Source organism: Thermobia domestica, chromosome 13 (assembly GCF_964235325.1).
Source record: "Thermobia domestica chromosome 13, izTheDome1.hap1.1, whole genome shotgun sequence".
Taxonomy (NCBI): Eukaryota; Metazoa; Arthropoda; class Insecta; order Zygentoma; family Lepismatidae; genus Thermobia; species Thermobia domestica.
In genome coordinates, this window is record NC_137466.1 from 174,922,964 (window position 1) to 174,944,468 (window position 21,505).

Here is a 21,505-nt window from a genome sequence, read left to right on the forward strand (position 1 = left end):
AGCCTGATGCGCTGTCGTTTAGCACCTTATAGGAGTTGTTTCTGTCTGGTCCCGCGAGTGTGTCGCTCGACTTGTCCGAGTTGTTTATCTGCAATTTCTTGCCTGTTCAGTTCTGGTAAACAATTCGCGTTGAAAAGATGTGTTTTCCGTGCAGCAGGGAATGATTATAGTGGCAAAATACGTACGGAAGCGTCAATTAAGAGTACAAGAGGCTTTCACTGCTAGGCACCCACAAACAAAACCAACTGAGAAACGCTGTGTTCAGAATCTTGTACAAAAATGGCGTCGAACCAGGTCTGTGGTGAATTGTTGGATTTTTTAGATTTCTGGGCTTTCGGCATCTAACGCCATTTAGCCCTTCACGATTTGAAGGATGACGTCCCTCGGCGAGCACACAATCCGAGGAAAGGGAAGGAAGAGAGAATTGGGAAAAAAGGGAAGATGCATGGGACCTATAAATTAGGTACCATCCCGGCATTTGCCTGGTGTGAATGAGGAAAACCTTATTCAGGGTGGCTGGCCTGAAAAAGCATGTTACACTTTTTCGACCGAGTGACCCCACCGGGAATCGAACCCGGGACCGCTCGCACCGAAGGCGAGAGCGTTAGCGACTACGCTACACGGGGCCACTCTGTCATGAATATAGTAGGTGGAAACCATAGATAACGAAGCTCGCAAAAGTCCACCTGCAACTATCTTAGCAGGTAACTGTGTCACGAAAAACATACCAGCATGTGCGAAGTCTCTGAAAGTGAAACTATACCGAGTAGCATGCGTCCAGGAACTGAAGAACCCAGACACTAGTAAACGGTTTGTCTACTGTAACTGGTTAATGACAATGATTGCTGACGGATGTTTGGACCCTCTACTCTATGCTCGACAAAGCGCGGTTCTATTTATTGGTTTACGTAAAAGTACAGAATGTGAGGCACTTGTCTGCTAAGGATACATACAGTGGCGGCGATTGAACGTTAAAAGTGGGGGGGCAAGACATGATCTGAATATTTGTATATCAATGTTATTTTTCCTGGTTGTTTCTAACACTTTGACGAAAGGTTGTTTAACTAATAGGATACTATCTTTTCAGTTAAAATACCATATATCATATTTCATATCTTATTAAGTAAATTGACAAGAGCAATAAAAGTAGGTACTAGCTCTTTGCACTCTTAAACAACTAAGTGTAAGAAGAAATTTGATTCCTTGCTCATCAACATCTTAACATTCTGCCTGGAAATTGTTTGATCAGAATTATTTAATAACAAATTTGCAAAACATACAAATAAAAAGGACAATATTAATCATAGTAATGAATAATGAGGCTTGTTTCGTAGAAGTTACATTGAAACTGGGATTAATGCACAACTTTATTTTTAATTCCATACATGCTACTAAATGTATATTATTACTCTTAGAAAATGAAAGACAGTGAATACTACAAGCATATGCTACATTAAAAAAAAATATTTACTTTTGCAGCTTCCCGAAACATGTTCTTTGTTATTAGGTGCAGTTTTCACTTTTTTTGGACCACATCAAAACACAAAAATATTTAGAATCACTCCACACTCCAGTTATACAAAATAATCATAAAACCTAGAATTATGTTGAATTCACTAAATTTAATTGTATATAACTCGTACACGCCTAAACACAACACTTCACTCGTATGCTACACTGCAAAACAATGGAAAAGCTGGTTGTTTCATCTTACTCTCTTTTTAATCAATATTCCTTACTATTAGAAAGAAGAAAAGACATTTTAGGAACCATCAATTTCTGCGCAATTAAAGAATAACTGTGAAAAATTTCTTTTTTTGCGAAATGTTCTCTCAATTAGTTTCAAAGCGGCTGACTAACATATCGAGCCCTTGTAAGAAGAAGTGAAAGTATGCTGGAATTGTTGTGCTTCAAAAGGTTAATTTTTGGGTTATTTTCAGTGGCAATTAAAACCCAATTCTTGTTGCTTTCTTAACTCCACGGGAAGACAACCGACGCACTCGCGCAACGGCAAGTACTATATGGCAACGTTTTTTCGATGAACCAGTAATACACACAAAAAATGTACATTTCTAAATAAAACTATATAACTTAATGGGTTACTTCAAAAAAGTGGGGGGCAACTGCCCCCCTTTGCCCCCCCCTAATCGCCGCCCATGGATACATATATCCTGCACGAAACACCCTTCCATAACCAAAACATTGGTGTTTGGCAGTTTCAGGGACACGTGTAGTGGGCCCAGCATCCTTTGAATAAACAGTAAATAGTGATTTATCATTATATCGGGAGCAGTGATAATGATTAGAAATAATGTACGTAAAAGGCTAATAGTCACCGCAAGAAACAAACTTCATCTCTAGGAAGTACTTTCGAAGAACATCGTCTTCATCGTCAGCCTAGGCACATTTTAAAAAGGATTTACACCATAAAAAGAATTTTAAAAATGTACGAAGTAAAAATCTTCTTGTCACTATAATCAGACATACTGTATGTTAATAGTAATTCACTTGTTACGGTTTACTGTTGTTTAATGTTTTTTTTTTTCTTTCTTTTTTCATTATCTTCCAGACGGCAAAAATGAGTAGCAAAAAAAATTGCTAGAAATGGAATTCATGTTTGATCGAAAAAGCAAAAACAACTGAACGGAAAATTAAAGAAGCTTATTACATTCATAAGGAGAAACAATTAAGATAAAGGTGACATAAATGCCATAAACGTTAACGGGGGTCACTTTCAAAATCTCCTGTGACAAGGAGGTAAATCTGTTTATATTTTCCTATTCTTTCGGAATATTGTAATTCGATATTACCACGCCGGGCTAATTTTAAATGGGTCATCCTGTATCATTTCCTTCATTGACCTTTCATGACGCACAAGTATTTTGATAACTTTTAGGTAAAATTAAGTAAAAATCAGGGCATAGGTTTTGTATATACATTACAGTAACTGTAGTAATAAACGACACGAGAAAGAATCCTCTGAGAATCGAGACGAGACGAGAAATAAGGATTTCTCATATCGTCTCGTCTAATGGATAATACACTTTTTACCCACAGCGTTTTGAAATCACCCATTGGGCAAATCTGACATCAGTGGACTACGGGGTTCGCCCAGCCTCTATAAAATGGTGGGAATATCTGGCGGATAATGGCGTCCAGAGCGGAAGAATGGTTTCATTACAATGTGCGATGGCAAAACTTCCGAGTTGGAACTAATTTTCCCAAACAATAGTAGTTGTACTTGGAAAACCTCAAATAAAGCAAGCACTACGTTTCAACAAAATCAGATTGATGTTAACGAAAGCAATAGACACACAAATGCAAATCATATAAAAAGGTAGATGCTCGTTTCGATGATAATGATTAGTCTTGAACAAAACAAAAAGTACGTTTTTTCTTCATCCTCTCAAGGAAGAAAGAAGAAAAAAAAAAGAAAAGAAAACTATTTACTTACATTCACATGAACTTACAGAGAAAGCGACAGATTTATTGGCTATCCCGGACTACTACTACTAATAAATTACATATGGTCAGGAGTCGAACCTTATCAAATTTCCACCTGGTGCGCTTTCGAAGAGCACATCAGGGACCCACTTATATTTGTGCCATCGCGTGCAAGTTCTAAACACCGTGCTCCAGAAAATCCGTAGATCGATAGCAACCTCTCCATTTAATTTTCCCTTGAAGCCCAAAAATGCGAACTCGAGGTCACAAACGCAGATAACGATCAATATGAAGCCACAGACCGTAATAAGAGAAATGTAAGGACAAGGGTTCAGAACCTCTATATCGTATTCTTATTGATTTTTTTTTGTTTCTTCCAATTCTATTAGCAAACACCAATAATAACTGCAGGTAATATACGACTCTCGAAAACTTTTTTCTACTTAATATGCGGTCTTGGAATATTAAATATGTGTGGTGTTCCTTTTACGTGCTAGCTATTCCTTCACAAGAACACATTAAAAAGAGTTTTCTAGTACTGAAAGTGAAAGTTATACTTAAGAAAAGAAGTATGCATATTAAAGAAATAAAGAAAAGTACAGCAGTAGAAAACAATCAATTCAACGTGGAATCACCAAATGAAGTTGGGAAGTTCAGTATCACTTACACGTAAATTATTTCCTGGATAGTCCTTCGTTTTCATTTTGTGAGTCTTTGGATATTTATTTCAGACACTTTGCGAGTCATAAAATTCTTATATGAAGTATTTTAATTTATAGGGTAGAAACTTAAAAGACACTATGCAAACGTGTCTAAAAAAGACTGGAAGATTTCGAAATGAGGGCATGGAGAAGAAAGGATTCATTGGATTGAAGTTCAGCGTTCCTTTTTGGGACCGAGGCTGTATGAGACGAGACTCTAAAGCTTAACGTGTGATTCGAACCACATGAGCTCACACGGGGAATTAAACCTGGGTCTCCCGCGCCAAAGACACATACCCTCTGTAGCCACGAGGGAGCTATGGAAAAGACTAGAGAAAATTAACTCCTGTTAAACGGAAAACAACGAGGAAGTGTTACGAATACTAGGAGGGGAAAGCAACATTAAAAGCAATTACAAAGAGGAATGGGAACTGGCTGTCACATTGGCTGAGATGGAACTCTAGCCAGGACATGGTAGAAGATACGGTGAAAAAAAAAGAGGAAGAGGAGGAGGAGAGAAACTACAATTGATGGACAGAACTCAAAATACAATTGCTACGTCAATACGAAGAGGTTAGCTGCAGGCGGTAGTGCATGGAAAGTTCTGTTTGTGGGAAGTGATCTGTCAACAATGGCAAAATCCATTTAATGATAGTTTCAATTCCTTCCGTGCAATTCATTCCATCGTGTCACCATTTACTTGCATTTAGATCTGTTCTCTTTAGGTTTCCGGCTGTAATCGCACATTTCACTGTATTTTATATGTTATTTAAAAAAAAAACTCCCAGATGGTTTAGTGACTATAAATATCGGGTTCGATTCTCGGTGGGAAGGCACAAAAAATTTAATTTCATAATCATCTATTTTCATTAACCATTCGTCTCCTTTAACCTGAAGAGCACGACCGCAGGATGGTAAACTAAAAGTTCATTTTATTTTGAAAAAAAAGAGGCCAATGTATTACCTTGAGTTGACACCTAGTCTTCCGTTTCAGGCGCTGCTATCGCCTGAAGGAATTCCACTCTCTTTCGCTAAGGCTCTTTCGCTTAGCAGCTGCTGAACCCTTATTGGCTCAGCGCGTGGGTGAGAGTTTTAGTTCGCATTTTTGCCACGGCTCAAGACATTTTGGCAGCACAATAGCACATGCGTCTCCGCTGTACGTGATCACGGGTTCGATTCTCGGTGGGAAGGCACAAAATATTTAATTTCATAATCATCCATTTTCATTAACAATTCGTCTCCTTTAACCTGAAGAGCACGACCGCAGGATGGTAAACTAAAAGTTCATTTTATTGTGAAAAAAAGAGGCCAATGTATTAGTGTGCTTAAATATATTTTAATTTCATGCAGACCTATTTAGTGTTTTCGTTTAGGAGATTAAGGGAAAATAATTTACTGATATCTGTGTATATGTATTCCTTATCTAACTCGTTTCGGAACAAGTTCGATTAAAAAATGGTAATAGTTCAATGATTTCTACTTAATACTGCTTATATTAACTTTGTAGCTAAAATATATTTTACAGCATCTGTTTCGTGATTCATTTTCTATTGTGCGCAACTAGAAAACTGCGAAGAAATAAAGGAGAGAAGGAATTATAATCAAAATTGCTAAGTGAAATGAAAATAACGTTAACATAAAAACACAAATTATTCAGAAAACGAAATGAAAGCAACAGTATTTCTTGCTCCGTTTATGATAAGGTTCGATTATGAAACATTCAAGTATTTGAATATACGATGAGTTTAATGTCCACGAAGTATGTCAAAATAGAGTTTCAACTCTAAAGCTAGATTTATGAACCAAAAGAAACAAACGAAACTTAAACGAAACTTTTTAGAGATAAAGATCAACCGGTTTATAACTAAACGGAGACCAAGAAATGCTGTCAGTTAACCTCATGCGGAAGTAGCAATATTAATTACTTCCGGGTTTCTAAAAGTTATTAATTATTATTATTACCCTAAGCTAAGTTTCTAACAAGGACAATAACCCACAACTATTGTCCAAAACATTCTTAAAATGTTGATTTGCTGAGAATTACTAACGGAACTTTGTGGTTACAAGTTTCAGGAAAAAGTCCCGGAACGGTCCAATATCTCTCGAAATACACAGAACAGTAAAACAAACAAAAGCGCGTGTTAAATAGTTTTGAAAAGGTTATCCAATGTTACCAAACGCAACTCCGTATTCCCATTCCCTTCCCATACGGGAATAACTTTAAAATTTTAAAATGGAAACCCCCCTTTCTTATTGCACATTTGGATTCTTCAGGAAAAAAGACAGTAATTTGACTCAGAATTGAAAACAGTATCTTCACGAATGGCGCTTGAATCGACACACACAAAAAAAGGAAGTATCAAAACATTACGAAAATACAAATTGGCAGTACCGTACCCTATGGCCATATTGTTAGCGTATTGGACTGTGGAGTCAAATGTTCTGAGTTTGATTCCCGCGCGGAGTAACATTTTTATGTGCATTTTAGTAGTCAAATAATGAATTCATACATTTTAACTTCGATAATAATAAGTATTTCTCCATAATTTATTAACTTGCAAGAAAATACAGTAACTGCGACAGAAATGATTGCTGTAAATAATCTTCTGAACTCTAACTTTAATAATCCTTTGAACTCTAACCCTTCAAGAACCACTTCATGAAGCTAGTTTGCAAAACAACTATCGAAATTTGTGTTATATGTAACTTGAATAAAGTACAATTGAAGTTAAAACCTATGGATTTATTATTTAGGGAAATAACGAAATAAAAAGTTTGGCTTGAGCGGGAATCGAACTCAGTTTAGTACGCTGACCGTAGGGCCATAGAGTACAGGACTAACAATTCGCCTTTTCATAATGTTTCGGTGCCCCCTTTTGTGTGTGTGTGATTCAAGGGCCATCCGTGAAGGCAGTTTTCAATTCTATGTCAAACCACTCTCTCTTTTTCTGGAGAATCCAAATGTGCAATAGGAAATGAGAGTTTCCATTTAAAATTTATATATACTACCTGTATATCCTATAAATTAAGCATTAACCCAGGCTTGGCAGAGAAAACAAAAAAAATGTGGAAAACGATTAGTTTCACACACAAATAACTATAATACCTCGAAAATATTGGGAGGCAATTACCCCGACTCAACTGTTTCCCTGTGGCTTCACACTTCCTACACCGCACACTATTGAATCCAACGAAAAATAAAACTGAATGAATAATCTCAAAAATGATGAAAAATGATCGGCATAGTCACTTTATACTGATAGAAATTAAAAACCTAAAGCGAACAACGCATAATACTTCGCTCAAAATAACACTTTCTAGGATCTAGGAATTTTGGTGTAAGAAAATTCCATGCACGAAATTTTGGTGTAGGTAAAGTTGGAGCACAAAATTTGGTGCAGCGGAAGTTTGGTGTACGGAAAGTTTGGAGTGCTGAAAATTTGATGTATATAAAATACCTACTATAAAAAATGGATCTTAATGGAATATTATAATGAATATATATTATACATTGTAAAAATACTAAATGCATTATAAAATATTGATTAATTTGTGATATATTATTAATAGCCATAAAAATGAATACATCGCTTGCCGTAATACGCTGTAAAATACCTCTTATCTAAGCAATTATTTTCGTGGAGTCGAAATTTGCTGCAATACTTTGAATGCGTTTCGCCACGCCCTTATATTTCCGAAACGGTTCGGCTTAAGAACTTGAGCCGAACTTTTGCAGGTAACTTTTCGTTACTTATTTCGTAGAATGATTTTACAAATTAAATGCCCAACTCTACAGTAGTGTGTGCGCCTTATGTTGTATTTCTAGGGAACAGAACGAAATGTCATGTTGTGTGCACGATTTATTTGAGGTGTGAGTGTTTTACAAAATGGCCATGGGAGGGGGTTATGGAATGCTTCTATGCAGTGGCGGCTCGCGGAATAAAAGATAGGGTGGGCCAAGCCCCAACACTTTATTATTACTGCTACTCTGGTAAAAAAAAATGTATGATGCGTACGTAAAATCCTATGTTACATTTGTAAATCCTGTAGTTTTTGGACTTAACGTACAGCAAACGTATAACTGAAAACGCATGTTTTATAACACACTGTATAGGTGTTTCATTTGTACGTACTTTCCGTATGAAACAATATAGGCGGTCAGGATCTCACATACGTATGAAGATATGGACGTATATAACATATAGCTGAGGAATGTAACATAAGTATACATATGTAATATAAGGAAAACTGTTAGATGTCAGACATCCTGCAACGGCATGATATAACATCTAAGGGCAGTGCGTATGTAGCATATGGATAAGGTATGCTCCGTACTGATTTCTGCAGTAAGCAAGAGGATACCGTGTATTTGTACTATATACCGCTATCCGGATAACGGATTTTTCTCAGTGTACTACTACTACTACCAAGATGTTATTATTTGATTATTAAGTGAATTGCTTAAAAAAAGCTCGAAATGCAGTCAGAAGAACTTATCATAATAACACATTTTGTGTTAAATTCCTTTATTGTGGTAATATAGTCTTTACGTAGACAACATTGTTAGTGCATTTAGTCTGTCTTGGCTCATTCCAATTCCTTAGACAAGTTTTCATTTTTTTTTAATTTACTGGAACAACGTTCTGATTCTGCTGTAGGGGCCGCGGTGGCTCAGTGGTAGAGCGTTCACCTCTGGTGCTTGGGGTCCCGGGTTCGATCCCAGCCCCCGCCAAGTGAACTTTGTGGTGGACAAACACCGTGTGCGTGGGTTTTCTCGGGGTTCTCCCGTTTCCTCACACTTTCTTCATTCCACCATTTCATTCATTACTCATCATCACCGTCTCCTTTAGCCTAACCGGCATAACCGTGGGACGTAAAACTTAAAGATTTCATTTCATTTTTTTCATTTCTGATTCTGCTGTAGCTACAGGCGTTGTCAACACTATGTCCACCAATTCTGACACCTCAAAAATGTATATGTTATCTAATTGTCACGCAGAAATAGTAATAAATCACTGGTGGTATTAATTGTTTAAAGAATATCGTTACTGTATGCATCCGATAGTTCAGATTTGAGCTTTTCCTTGTTCAGTATCGGATAGGAACAAGATACAACTGTTAACTCATTTTCCGGGAAGGAATGTTTAAAAAGATGCATGTTTAAACAAAGGGGTGACTCGTGGTTGACTTTCGATCCCTTCAGCAGAAGTAAGACAAGAGAGCAAGGTCAAGGGACAAAACAACTGAAAGTGCGGAATCAACAACCTCTACAGACAAAGCAAGGATCTTATAAAATAGAGGATCTGCCCTTACAACAAAATCTTGAAGCCATACGTCACAGTTCCGCCACCCCTACTCTGCCCACTCCGCCCAATAGGATCGCAATGATTTGAGCCAACAATCATGGCGGAAACGAAAGTAGCCAGTCAGACGATGGCATAAACGAGAGTAGCCAATCAGACGCGCCGATTCTCGGTTGTTTTTTGGCTTCATTGATTTAATAGGATGAAGATACATATGGGCAGATCCTGTATTTTATAAGATCCTTGAGACAAAGCGAGTTTTGGCGACAAGCAAGCTTCAAACCTTTTCGTTCGGAAGGGGTCGGGTGCAATCGCGTGATGAGGGCTTACGATTCTTGACCCATGGCACCTATATTTAAGCTGGGTTTTCACGTTGTTCGCCACACAGGTCAATGCAAGACGATACCAAGTCCACACTGCAACAGCTCACAAGGTCCTTTTTCCTCTTTATTTTATACTGACCGCGTGAATAGCGTGCCCATAATCGTAAATAGTACATGGAAAAACTTATTTGAAGTAGTCAGAACTACTGTTTTTGGTTCAGAGGGAAATTATAGCAACAATACTAGCAGGATAACTTAAGATACATACATTTTTCTATGTTAATACAAAACGATGAGAGGACCGGGCCCCTTATGACGGGCCGCCTCTGCTTCTATGGTTGGTATTCCATAACCTCCTCCCAGCTGTATGAAAACACGATCAGCATAATGATAGACCTCTAGCATAGGTTTGTGACTCAATACGGTATTTTGAACAAATTAAAATGATGAATAATCTACTACTACTAATTATATATATATATATATATATATATATATATATATATATATATATATATATATATATATATATCGATTTATTACAGCTAAATCAGCACAATGTTTATTAAAATTTACTCTCAAACGAATAGAGCTTCTACTGATTTCATTTCCACAGATCACGAAGTCACATCCACGTCCGTTAGACAAAAGTCTCCTTTGCAAGATACTTCGGAGCACAAGGACAACGAACCTGATGCGGCAGAACTGATACCAGGTTAGTAGATTAAGTAGAGTAGTCTAGGTCTAGTTATAAAGATAGAATAAGGGTCTATATTAGACTTGACGTAGATCCCCTTCAATCATTTCATAGAAACTTATAGCTATAATTGATTAGTATATACTTTGGTTTTCTTCATGTCCAAAACATTTTGCATCACAAAACTGTGGCGATTGCCATGGACGAAATTGGGTGATATCAATAAAACGGAGAAGTTACCCATTATTCCCAATTTTGTAGTAGTTACTCGCATTGGTATCAATAAAAAGAGAACTGAGCAATACTCGTCTCGGCTGACCTCGGAGAAGCCCCGCTCTTTTGAAGTAACCACACCTCTATTCTCGAGCCGAGTAACTACTCCGCGTTTGATATCAATAAAAATCAAAGACTCCTCTGTGAAGCTACTAACTTCTCCCAATTTGTGGAGCAAGCTAAATAGGTGACTCCGTGCGAAGTATGGCAGAGTATATGATTGTTTTGCTACGTAGAAAAACTTATAAACTGCAAAGAAAGGTTGCAAATGGAGATTACCAAAAACATTATAGGTTCATGAAAGAAAATGTAGAGTGGTTAGCACTTTTTTTTTTTTTTTTTTTACGAGAATCAACCGAAATTTGGGGTGGTGCACCACGTAATGACGAAAAGATGCGGGTTTTCTTGCGTTACGTGAGTGATCCGGGATTCCAGGTCGGAATGTCAGGGGATTCTGGTGTGGTTCAGAGTACTGTGTCTATGACTACTACAAGTGTAATGAATGCGATTATTGCGAAATCTGAAAATTGATTGTTTCCGGAAGTGCGAGTAATATGCAAACAGCAAAGGCAGAGTGGCAAGAACAATATACATTTCCGGGTGCTATCGGAGCACTTGACACGTGGCAATAAAGAAACCTAGTATTTTGGAGACGAATACGATAATAGGAAGAGCTTCTTCGTGGAGCGTACATGCCTTTGGCATGAGAGACCCGCGTTCGATTCCCGGCGGGAGCTCATATGATTCGGATTCCACGTTAATCAGTGGGTCCCGTCTCATATAGCCTCGCTACTGAAAAGGACGTTAAACTCAAAATCAACTCAACTCAACGTTGATAGGAAGGGTATATACATGAGAATGTATTTTGTTTATGTCAAGGCGAAAGGGGACATGTGTGTAGGGATGCGCTCGAGTCGAGACATGTCTCGAATCTCGACTCGACTCGACTCGAATTCGAGTCGAGATTCGAGTCGAGACACACTTTGTAAAATTCGAGTCGAGTCGAGACAAACGTATTTCTCGATTCGAATTTTCGAGTCGAGACACGAGTCGAGTCGAGACGGCTCTTAAAAATCTCGACTCGACTCGAATGTCTCGAAAATCTTTCTATAATTTTTAATATTATTTTGAAGAAAGTATTCACTCAGAAACAGCCTTGAAACCAATTCCAGCTTTTATTCCTTCAGAAAGGTACAGAACGCATAAAATTAATAGTTAATCTTTAAAGATTAAGAGTTAATTTTCAGCTCAATTCAGTTAATTAGAACTAATAGTTAATGTCGTTGTATTTGGTTGTACTGCAAATATAATGATAATAATAATAATAATAATTGATTATCTAGTTTGTATAAAACTATTATCCGTAGTCTAAATCTAGTTTGTATAAAACTATTGCGATAAAGTGAACTTCATAAATTCTCTGAATGAGCAGTTGGTAGTCTATAGTAATTTAGCATAGTTATAATTATTGTGTTTTCGTTCCCATGAACGCAATAGGGTTACGTAACTTCTGGATTATTCGCTTGCCCAACTATTCTGAGGCTTTAATATGTTGCAGCATATCACGAGCTACGGATAATATATAATGTAACATTTGTTGTACATCACATATTATGATACGAGACTATTTTACATAGTATATCTTATCTAATATAAATAAAATAAAGAGTTTGTTTATGTGTTTGTCTGTCTGTCTGTGTGCGACCTGGGGACCAGACGAGTGGACCGAGAGTTCCCAAAATTTGGTCACGGGTACCTTAGTCCAGGCCCCAGATCAAGACGAAGCGTTTTTTTAATTTCTAACCGGGGGGGGGGGTCTCGGGGGGGACGTTTACTGGGACCGACCTGGGGACCAGACAAGTTGACCGAGAGTTACCAAATTTTGGTCACGGATACCTTGGTCCAGGTCCCAGTGTAAGGCGAAGCGTTTTTGTCAAAATTGGAACCAGGGGGTCTCAGGGTGGCGTTTAGCGAGACATGTAGTAAAAGTAATCCAAATTGATCGACATTAGTGTCAAATCCATAGTTTTCACGGTCGCTGAGATCAATTGTGACACTTCATCAGCGATGGCTTGCAAATTCAGCTACTACTGTATGCGGGCCGGGTGTCAGCGGGTGAGGAATACCGAGACATGTATAAATAGCCCATATTGATTGATACTAGTGTCAAATCCATAGTTTTCGCGGTCACTGAAATGAATGGTGATACTTCCACAGTTGTTGATTTCCAAATACAGCCCCCATGCGAAGAATGGGTATATTAAGCTAGTATTACAATAAATGGACTGCTTGGATGCCAAGAACTAGTACAGATAAGTACCATTCACTTCTATGAATAGGTATTTTTTAAAAGAATTTTTGTAAACACTAAGTTATAAAACAATGAACTACATACAGTAGTTATGGTTTTGGTTCCCAACATAAAAGAAATATGGATTGTTCATGAGATATTGAACTTCAACTTTCACTCCTGGAAAATTTCAATTTTGGAGTTAGGCCACTTGGCATCAAAGCAGTTCACTGTAAGATAAATACATTCCGCACATTAGTAACATAGTTGTTCAGGGGCCTTTGATTTCCATCCTCTCAAATGAAAGCTGAACGATTGCTGATACATGCTGACTATATAGGAGAAATAGTGTATTAAGTTTTCGAGCTTTGGTGCGTATTCGTATTTACACTCTGATATAACTTTAAGTTCACACTCAAATCGAGCTAATTGTTTAATGCATTTCGAAAGCTTTTGTTTTTATGCATCTCATTAAGGAAAATCTATTACATAATCGTAACATTTATGTACTAAGAAACTATGAACGAAAAGTGGACTCGAGCGTACACTAGCCCCGTGGCCGCTGTGACTCAGTGGCACAGCTCTCACCCTTGGTGTGTGAGGACTCTGATTCTGTGTGTGTGTGTGAACTCCGCGGCTAGTGTACGCGTCTTTGCCGTGGAAGACTCGGGTTCAATTCCCGGCGCGAGCTCATGTAGTTCGGATTCCACGTTAATCAGTAGGTCTACATTTCATATGTCCTCGCTGCTGAAAGAGACGGTAAAGTCAAAATCAACTCAACAATATATATGTGTGTGTGCTTATGTGAATTTCCTCGTGGCTGTATGGTTAACACATACGCCTTGATCGCGGGAGACTCTGGTTCGATTTACGGTGGAAGCTCGTGAAGTTGTTACCGGTATTCCACTTTAAACTGTAGATCCATGCCTCATATAACCATAGATATAATATATATGCCTTTGATACACTTATTTTCCGACTTGGAAGCCATCGAAAATTTCCGGACACAGAGTCCCGTAGACCGAAAATGAGAAACATGGCTACAGAGTAAAACAGCCATAGAAATTTAAGCTTTTTAGGCTAACTTAATCCTTACATATAATGCAACTAGCTTGGCCAAGTTATAATGGAGGAAATGCTATCATTGCAACACTCTGAGAATAGAAAATGTACGGCAGGTATTACTATTCCCTCCTCTCCTGCAGAATGAAAACCCTGACTAAAACTCAATATATATATATATATATATATATATATATATATATATATATATATATATATATATATATATATATATAACTATTTTGTGTAATGTAACAAACAGTGGCGGATAGTATTCATGTTTCCTTGCAGAGGTCCTTACGAGGGTTCGCTTCCATCTTCCTCTCCCCAAGAACTAAAATAAATTAAAAAATTGCTATTGCTCTATTTCTGGTACATGTGTTTCATTTATATTATGTTGCTAAAATTCGTTAGGAAACAAGTACAGACTGCGCCTGTGTGCCTGACAAAACGTAAATGTACTGGATAATTATTTCTTCACTTTCTTCCAGAAAAAAAAGTAACCCATCTCATGTCGGCTAGCAAAAGGAGGTAGCGGACCAAAGATAGCCGTTGTTTACCTAAGGTCGTTACACAGCAGGGGTTTCACTCAGTCAGAGGGAAAAGAAAAAATAATTTAAGGTTTCTACATTTGTTTTGAAGTGCAATGTACTTCTTCCTTTTATTTTAGGAACCATTTCCTTCTCATTTGTCTGCATCAGAAAAAAATGCAAAAAAATCACTAGAATGTGCCTATTTACCCAAAGTACGTACTAGATCACTAGTTCAATAGTAAAATCACTAAATCTAGTACGAAATCATAAATGTGGCATCCCTGGGTTGGAGCGAAAGTAATGGTTGGAGTAAAAACTAGTCCGTATTTCTACTGCGTTCTGTTGTTGAATTCACAGAAATGTTCAAAAATAAATTCAAGAAGTAAAACACGATCCTACAAAAGACTGTTTACTTGCTCACTTGTTTTAGTATTGTGAACTGAAACTCAAGTACGCAGTCATATTGAATACTTCTGTCCCTTTCTAATTTACAACTTGAGGTGGGATGAGGGTCAGGATAGATCTAGTGATATACCGCTAAAGGAAGTGCTTCAGTACAGAGTCCGAAGCGGTATGTATTGTTTATACTACTTTCCCTTCCCTTTTTCGAATACAATGAACCAACTCTTTTGCTGAAGAAAGATGCTAAAAGAAAATTGAAACATCTGTGTCTAAACTTTCTTTGAAGCGCAGTCTTTTGTATTTGTAAGGTTTTGCGAGCGTTTTCGAGATAGTCAAATCTTTTACCATGGACTCCTGCTGCGAACTGACCGTGAGTAAACACCCGATCTTCTGTGCTCAATTTCTCTCGCACACGTGAATTGGGTTTGTTGTTTCCAAAACAAATAGGAAGTTACCTTGTGCTTTTGCATTTCTGCACGCACACAGGTACCATTGTTGTTTTAATGATCAGAAGAAATATCAAAACCATCCGATATATATGATACAAAACAGCTAACAGAGGGAGGCAAAGATAAAAGTAGGCCTATACCAAGTTTTCCGCGTGGTACCATTATGGAGAATAATTATTTGATAAAGTCACGTAGATGCGCTTAAACTTATTCCATCTGTCCTTATAATTTTTCTGGTCTCATCAATTTCTCAGGAGAATACGTACAACATATGTCCAAATTCCATATATACTCTTTCTAAACTAATGAGTAAACTCATTAAGAACACCAACTGATATCAATAAACAGGACAGAAAACAATACTTTATACTTCTATCATTTGGTACACATCTCTATGAAGCACAGCTTGTTTCTTTTCGAAATAGCTCCTTCTTGTCACAGCTGTGGTTAGTTTTGTTTTGTGTTAGGATGAAAGAGAGAAATGCAACATTTGCTTCGCGGTGAAGTTATATATATTATTAAGATGAGCGGTGATAAGCGAGGTTTAACAAAGAGTGCCTTTCGGATGCACAATTTAACGGGTAGTTGCAGTCCGTGTTGAGAATCGAACCAAAGCTATGTAAGACATGTTAATATTGAGCTCTTTTGTGGTAAAAGTGAACTTCAGAAACACACAAAAGACTTGAAACATCAAGCTAATGTAAAGCAATTGAAAAATAGCCTACCTATCGCTGCATCTTTTCTGTGGCTAGGAACATGCAGTGTGTAGCAACAAGAATCGTGTTAAGGACTTTTTTTCGAACATAACATTCCCTTCCACACCATAAAAGACAATATAATGTTTGTTAAAAGGAAGTGTACATAATATTTTAAAATTTTGTTTGTGATATTATCATGCATAATTATAAATAATGCCTTTCATACTACGAGAATGAGTTCAACTATACGTCATGGCCTCTCTAAAGCGGGGCCGCGGTGGCTCAGTGGTACATCGTTCACCTCTGGTGCTTGGGGACCCTGGTTCGATCCCAGCTCGCACCAAGTGAACTTTTTGGTGGACAAACACCGTGTGCGTGGGTTTCCTCGGAGTTCTTCCGTTCCTCCCACTTTCTTCATTCCACGATTTCACTAATTTCTCATCATCACCCCTCTCCTTTAGCCTAACCGCCATAACCGTGGGACGTAAAACTCAAAGATTTCACTTCATTTTTTTCCCTCGAAAGCGATATCTTTCAAAATTATTTATTGTTAGATATTGTAAATTTACGGTATCTATTTTAGTGGACGGGAAATTTTGCATCTAATCGGATAATTTCATGGCTTTTAACAGGAATTCGCAGTTACGAAATTTGCATCACTGTATTTTGAAAGGATGCCTAGAAAAAATACTACTAGAAAATAACTGAAAACACAAAATGGATTTGATAGCCAAATTCACGTCATCTTGGTGCGTCATCATTTTTCTTTAAATATTTGTATTTAGTATTAGATTAGAGTTTAGTGTCCCTTTCAGCATCAAGGCTATATGAGACGTGAACTTACAAATTAACATGAGTTCAGAACCACAGGAGTTCCCATCGGAAATCGAACCTAGGTGTCCCGCACAAAAGACGCGTACGCTAATCATATGGACAAGGGTGTTCGATATTTAGTAATGTGTACATAAAGTTGTGAAATTGTGCTTGTATAATGGAATGCAATTCCTTCTACTGACATAAACCTTCACAATACTTACCTGGACAAAGTATCTTTAAAAAGAAAATGTCACTCTTTATGTTTCAGTTCCTGGTTCGACTGAAGGATGGAACAAATTGCAATGAGCGTTTTTGGATCCTACTTTGTGTAGTTGATTCATCATAAACTTGGTATTTGATACGGATATGAACTATTACACTTATTTGGTGTTTATTTCTAAATAATAAGTCCTAATACAACTTCATAAAGTTGTAATTCTTCTTTAGTTTGTATCACTTTACACAATGACAAATCCAAAAGGTGTGTTGTATCGGTGCAGTACCAGTTTTTCACGTTTTTCAAAATGTTCCAAAACCCAAAGAATAATCTTTAATTTCTGATATTTTAGTCGTCACAAATTACAATTTTATAATGTAGTCAATGTTTATAATTACTGGGCAGTTGGGCGTTTAAACTAATGACATCATAATAAAGTCAAATGATTCTGAGTTTAACGTCCCGTTCAGCAGCGAGGCTATGTGAGACGTGGACCTACTGATTAACGTGGAATCCGAACCACATGAACTCCCACCGGGAATCAAGCCCAGGTTTCCCACGCCAAAGGCAAGTATGCTAACCGTTAGCCACGAAGGAGCTCCACCATAATTTTAGTGGGCAATAAGAAATGTCTCGCCAGTGCTTTTACAATAAATAAAATTTTATAAGTATTAAAGAATAGTGGTAAGAGATTTTATAATAGCTCTTTTATTGATGAGATATGAGTATTTTGAAAAAAAAAACAACTAAAGAATAGGTTGGCGGAACCACAAAAGACTCGTAAAATAAACTTTCTTATAAATACATACGCACCTTACTCACCTTTTATAATTGCTATGCTTACGTTCTCCATAAAAACAGAAATTCTCTTTTAGTGATACTTTACACAAGATCATGAAGTGGGTTCAAATTTAATTAAAGGCAAAATACAATACAATAATCCTCAAATATTGCCTCAAGTGAGTTTAAAGATTTCTAAACACTAGTGCGAAACCAGGCTCTGCCGTTGCGATCGATTTACAGGTCTTGAGACGAAAGTAATAAGGGACTTACGCACACAGTAAGTAAAAACAATTAATATGCCTGTAACTTTCCCCCAAATGGGTGTATCTTAAAACTAACCTCACCATTATTTTTCTAATTAAATTCTAGCCCGAAATTATGTATCATATTACCCTATTCCCATTTTGAAAACTTGACCTTAATTCAAAATGGCGGATTTCAAGATGGCTGCCATCAAGGTCATATCTACCATACGACTTTTCCCCAGGACTTGTATGTATCCACATGGTTTTTCTTCACTTTTCTTCATTAACGCTTCGTTTACAAAGGGTAGTAAGGGACTTGTGTAGTAATCTCTAATAACCACATCACAACTCTTAAAAGTTATTAAAAAAAATAGAAAACATGCACCATGGCAAAAATTTGTCATCACAAGTAATGATGCATACATGCCTTCTATCAGCAAAAAAAGTTTCATTGAAATTGGAGCCGGACATTTGAGTGATGTCCCTTGTGGGATGTGATTGAACGTGACGCCAGAACACATCGCCCCCCTTCCCGGAATTTACGGGAATTAGGTGAGCTGAGTGAGCACATGTGGTGCCAGCTCTCTCCAGCGACCTATCAAGGATCACTGCGTGTATGCCAAGACGTGTCGCCGTTTTTATCCATGCCAAAAGTCGATATACTGACAATTAGGTAGGTAGTCATGATGGTCTGGCTGATGTGTGCGTATATTTTAACTCGTACATTTTGTCTCGACTCGAATTTCGAGACGTCTCGACTCGAATTCGAGTCGAGTCGAGACAGAGACTGTCGAGTCGAGACAGAAACATATTTTCGAGTCGAGTCGAGACAGGCTTAAATCTCGACTCGACTCGACTCGAATGCATCCCTACATGTGTGGTGTGGAAAACGCAATTAGATGGAAATAAAGGAGCCAAGTGTCTGATTTCGTTCTTAAAGCCAAACAATCTACAAAGACCTTGGACAGCACGTGATATGCGCTTGTCGTGTTAATCTTGATATTGCTGAATTCGAATCAACATCTATCAGCTTCAATAGGTTCGTTCTCATGGTTTCAGTGTTACTTTCTTGTTTCCCGTTTTTTTTCTTTTTTCTTTTTGTTTTATTCTCGCTCGAATATTAAAGATTCTCTTTTGGATTTGTGTCTCAGTCGTAGATGTATTTGATATTTTGTTGCATTTCACTTTAATTGCCTTCAAAGCCTCGGCTTTTCTTCGTTTACTTTCTGGTAGCTGTGACTTTGAAAGTACCACTGGAAACTCTTTTATAATACCCACAAATGCACTTTGATTGAAACTGTCGTTGCTACTCGCCTCTTTCATGGCATTTAGGATACTACGCCATAGATTAAAAACAACGAAATGACCACGCGACGGATAGGAGAAATGACTAATCATTTCTTTTATTGATAAGACTCACTGCTACGCGCAGAGGAAACGCGAGTGAACGTTTATAAATCTGGAGCAGTCTAGACCTCTAAATAGTGGCTTGTTTTATTGATACGAAATTGAGGGAGGAAATTACTCCAGGTGTAGTTACTCCGATTTTCGAGCAGGACTTCTCAGGAGTAGTTACTTATTTTTATTGATATCACCCATTGGCTTACAGTTTAACTTAGATTCCAACAAAAATGTGCAGTCTACAGTAGGTAGCTAGTCTACATATTGCTGGATGAATAGAATAGATTATAGAGTAGTCTATTAGAAGCGGCAGTTAAAACTGCTCATGAACAATTCTCTCAAACAATGTATCACTTTGTGGAAAGCGTTTGTCTCTTATTTTCCGGACCGTCGACAAGCTTATCTATCACTTTATATGACATTTCACCCCCAGCATATACCCAGACGTCCAAGGGGCTCAGCGAATATTCTGACTTCTTCGCCATACAAAGAACACGTAGCACGTTCGCGTGAGAGACGAGAATCCAGGCGTGGCGCTAAATGTCTTTCTAAAGGGCGTGCTCCTCCGAAGAAGGCGCAGAGGTTAATGGAACTATCTTCATCTACTGACTCTACTAGTGAATCTGATGAACTACATCTTCAAGATTCCAGTGATGGAGGAGAAGTCATGGCTCCGTGCATCCAACCAGAAGATGGCGATGTTAGTGGATCTTTTGTTAAGTTTTCGGACAATGTTCGTGGGGAAGTGCGGGTTAAGTGTGTGATTTGCACAATGTGGGCTCATGAAGTGTTCTGGGTCTGACAATGATCTACATATTCGATTTCTGCAAATGACAACGTAAAGAGTATGTGAGTTGCGAAAAGCTGCACAATGTATATGTATTTCTCCTAGAAAGACATCAGTTTCTAATGTACTTCGCTATTATTCCATATCCCATATTTCCTACCTTTTTCTACATTTAGCATTTTTAATTTTATGTTCTTCCTATGTGTGCTAGAAACTTCTAGTTGTCATATTATAGTCATCATTAAATATTCTTCAAGCCTATATACTAACTATTTGTTTAACATGTATCCTCGGACAGTTATTTTCACATACGTAAACGGTATTCCATAACCCCCTGTTTTCTTCCACTGTATTCATAAATTGTTCTTGGGGTATGCTTAATGTTCATAAAGAAATGACTTTATAGAACTCCGGCCTATCCGGATTTTTTGTTATCGAGCCTGTCCTTCCGCCACATTAGGCCAGATACTTGGTAGTCTACTGTAATTACCAATTTTCTCTCTCTTCCTTCTTCCGTCTTTAAGTTTTATTATTCTCTGCTTCTGGTACTACATTACTAGTAACTTTCACTCATTAATGTATGCTAAATTATATACCCTTACACCAATAATTCCGCGCACCAAATTTTTCTCACACTAAAAAGTCCGACTCCCGCATGTGTAAATAGTAAATAGAAGGAGAAGAAAAGAGACTCATAATGTATGAAGAATGCACGAAAGCATAAGAAACAAACAAAAGAAAAACCTCTAAAAGACTCCGTGTCCCCCTAAAAAAAAGATATAAAAACCTCCATCAAATTCATTTTGCATTACATTAGGTCTGTTATTTTTTCTACTGAATTCTACTGCTATGCTATATGTATAACATAGAAAAGTTTTAAGAGAGTATTTTATTCATTTTTGGTTAACGTTATATTTAATTTGTAGTTAATGTACTCACAAAAAAAAAAAAAAAAAAAAAAAAAACTCTACACAACAGTTAAATTCTCAGAGAAATTATCGATTACGTTGCCTACATTTGCTTGCCTTCGTCGCTTCGTACTAATTTTAATATTCGTACCCAGGTACTAACAGCACACCTA

At 37.5% G+C, this 21,505-nt stretch overlaps 1 protein-coding gene and 1 non-coding gene across 5 annotated transcripts in view; both read right to left on the reverse strand.

The window, feature by feature from the left end:
- LOC145668771 (putative ubiquitin carboxyl-terminal hydrolase MINDY-4) overlaps positions 1–21,505 on the reverse strand; it is a 174,507-nt gene that overhangs the window by 31,952 nt on the left and 121,050 nt on the right. The gene's annotated exons all lie outside the window — the stretch shown is intronic.
- TRNAR-UCG (transfer RNA arginine (anticodon UCG)) lies at positions 554–628 on the reverse strand. Its single transcript has one exon. It is a non-coding gene; the product is annotated as a tRNA-Arg (tRNA).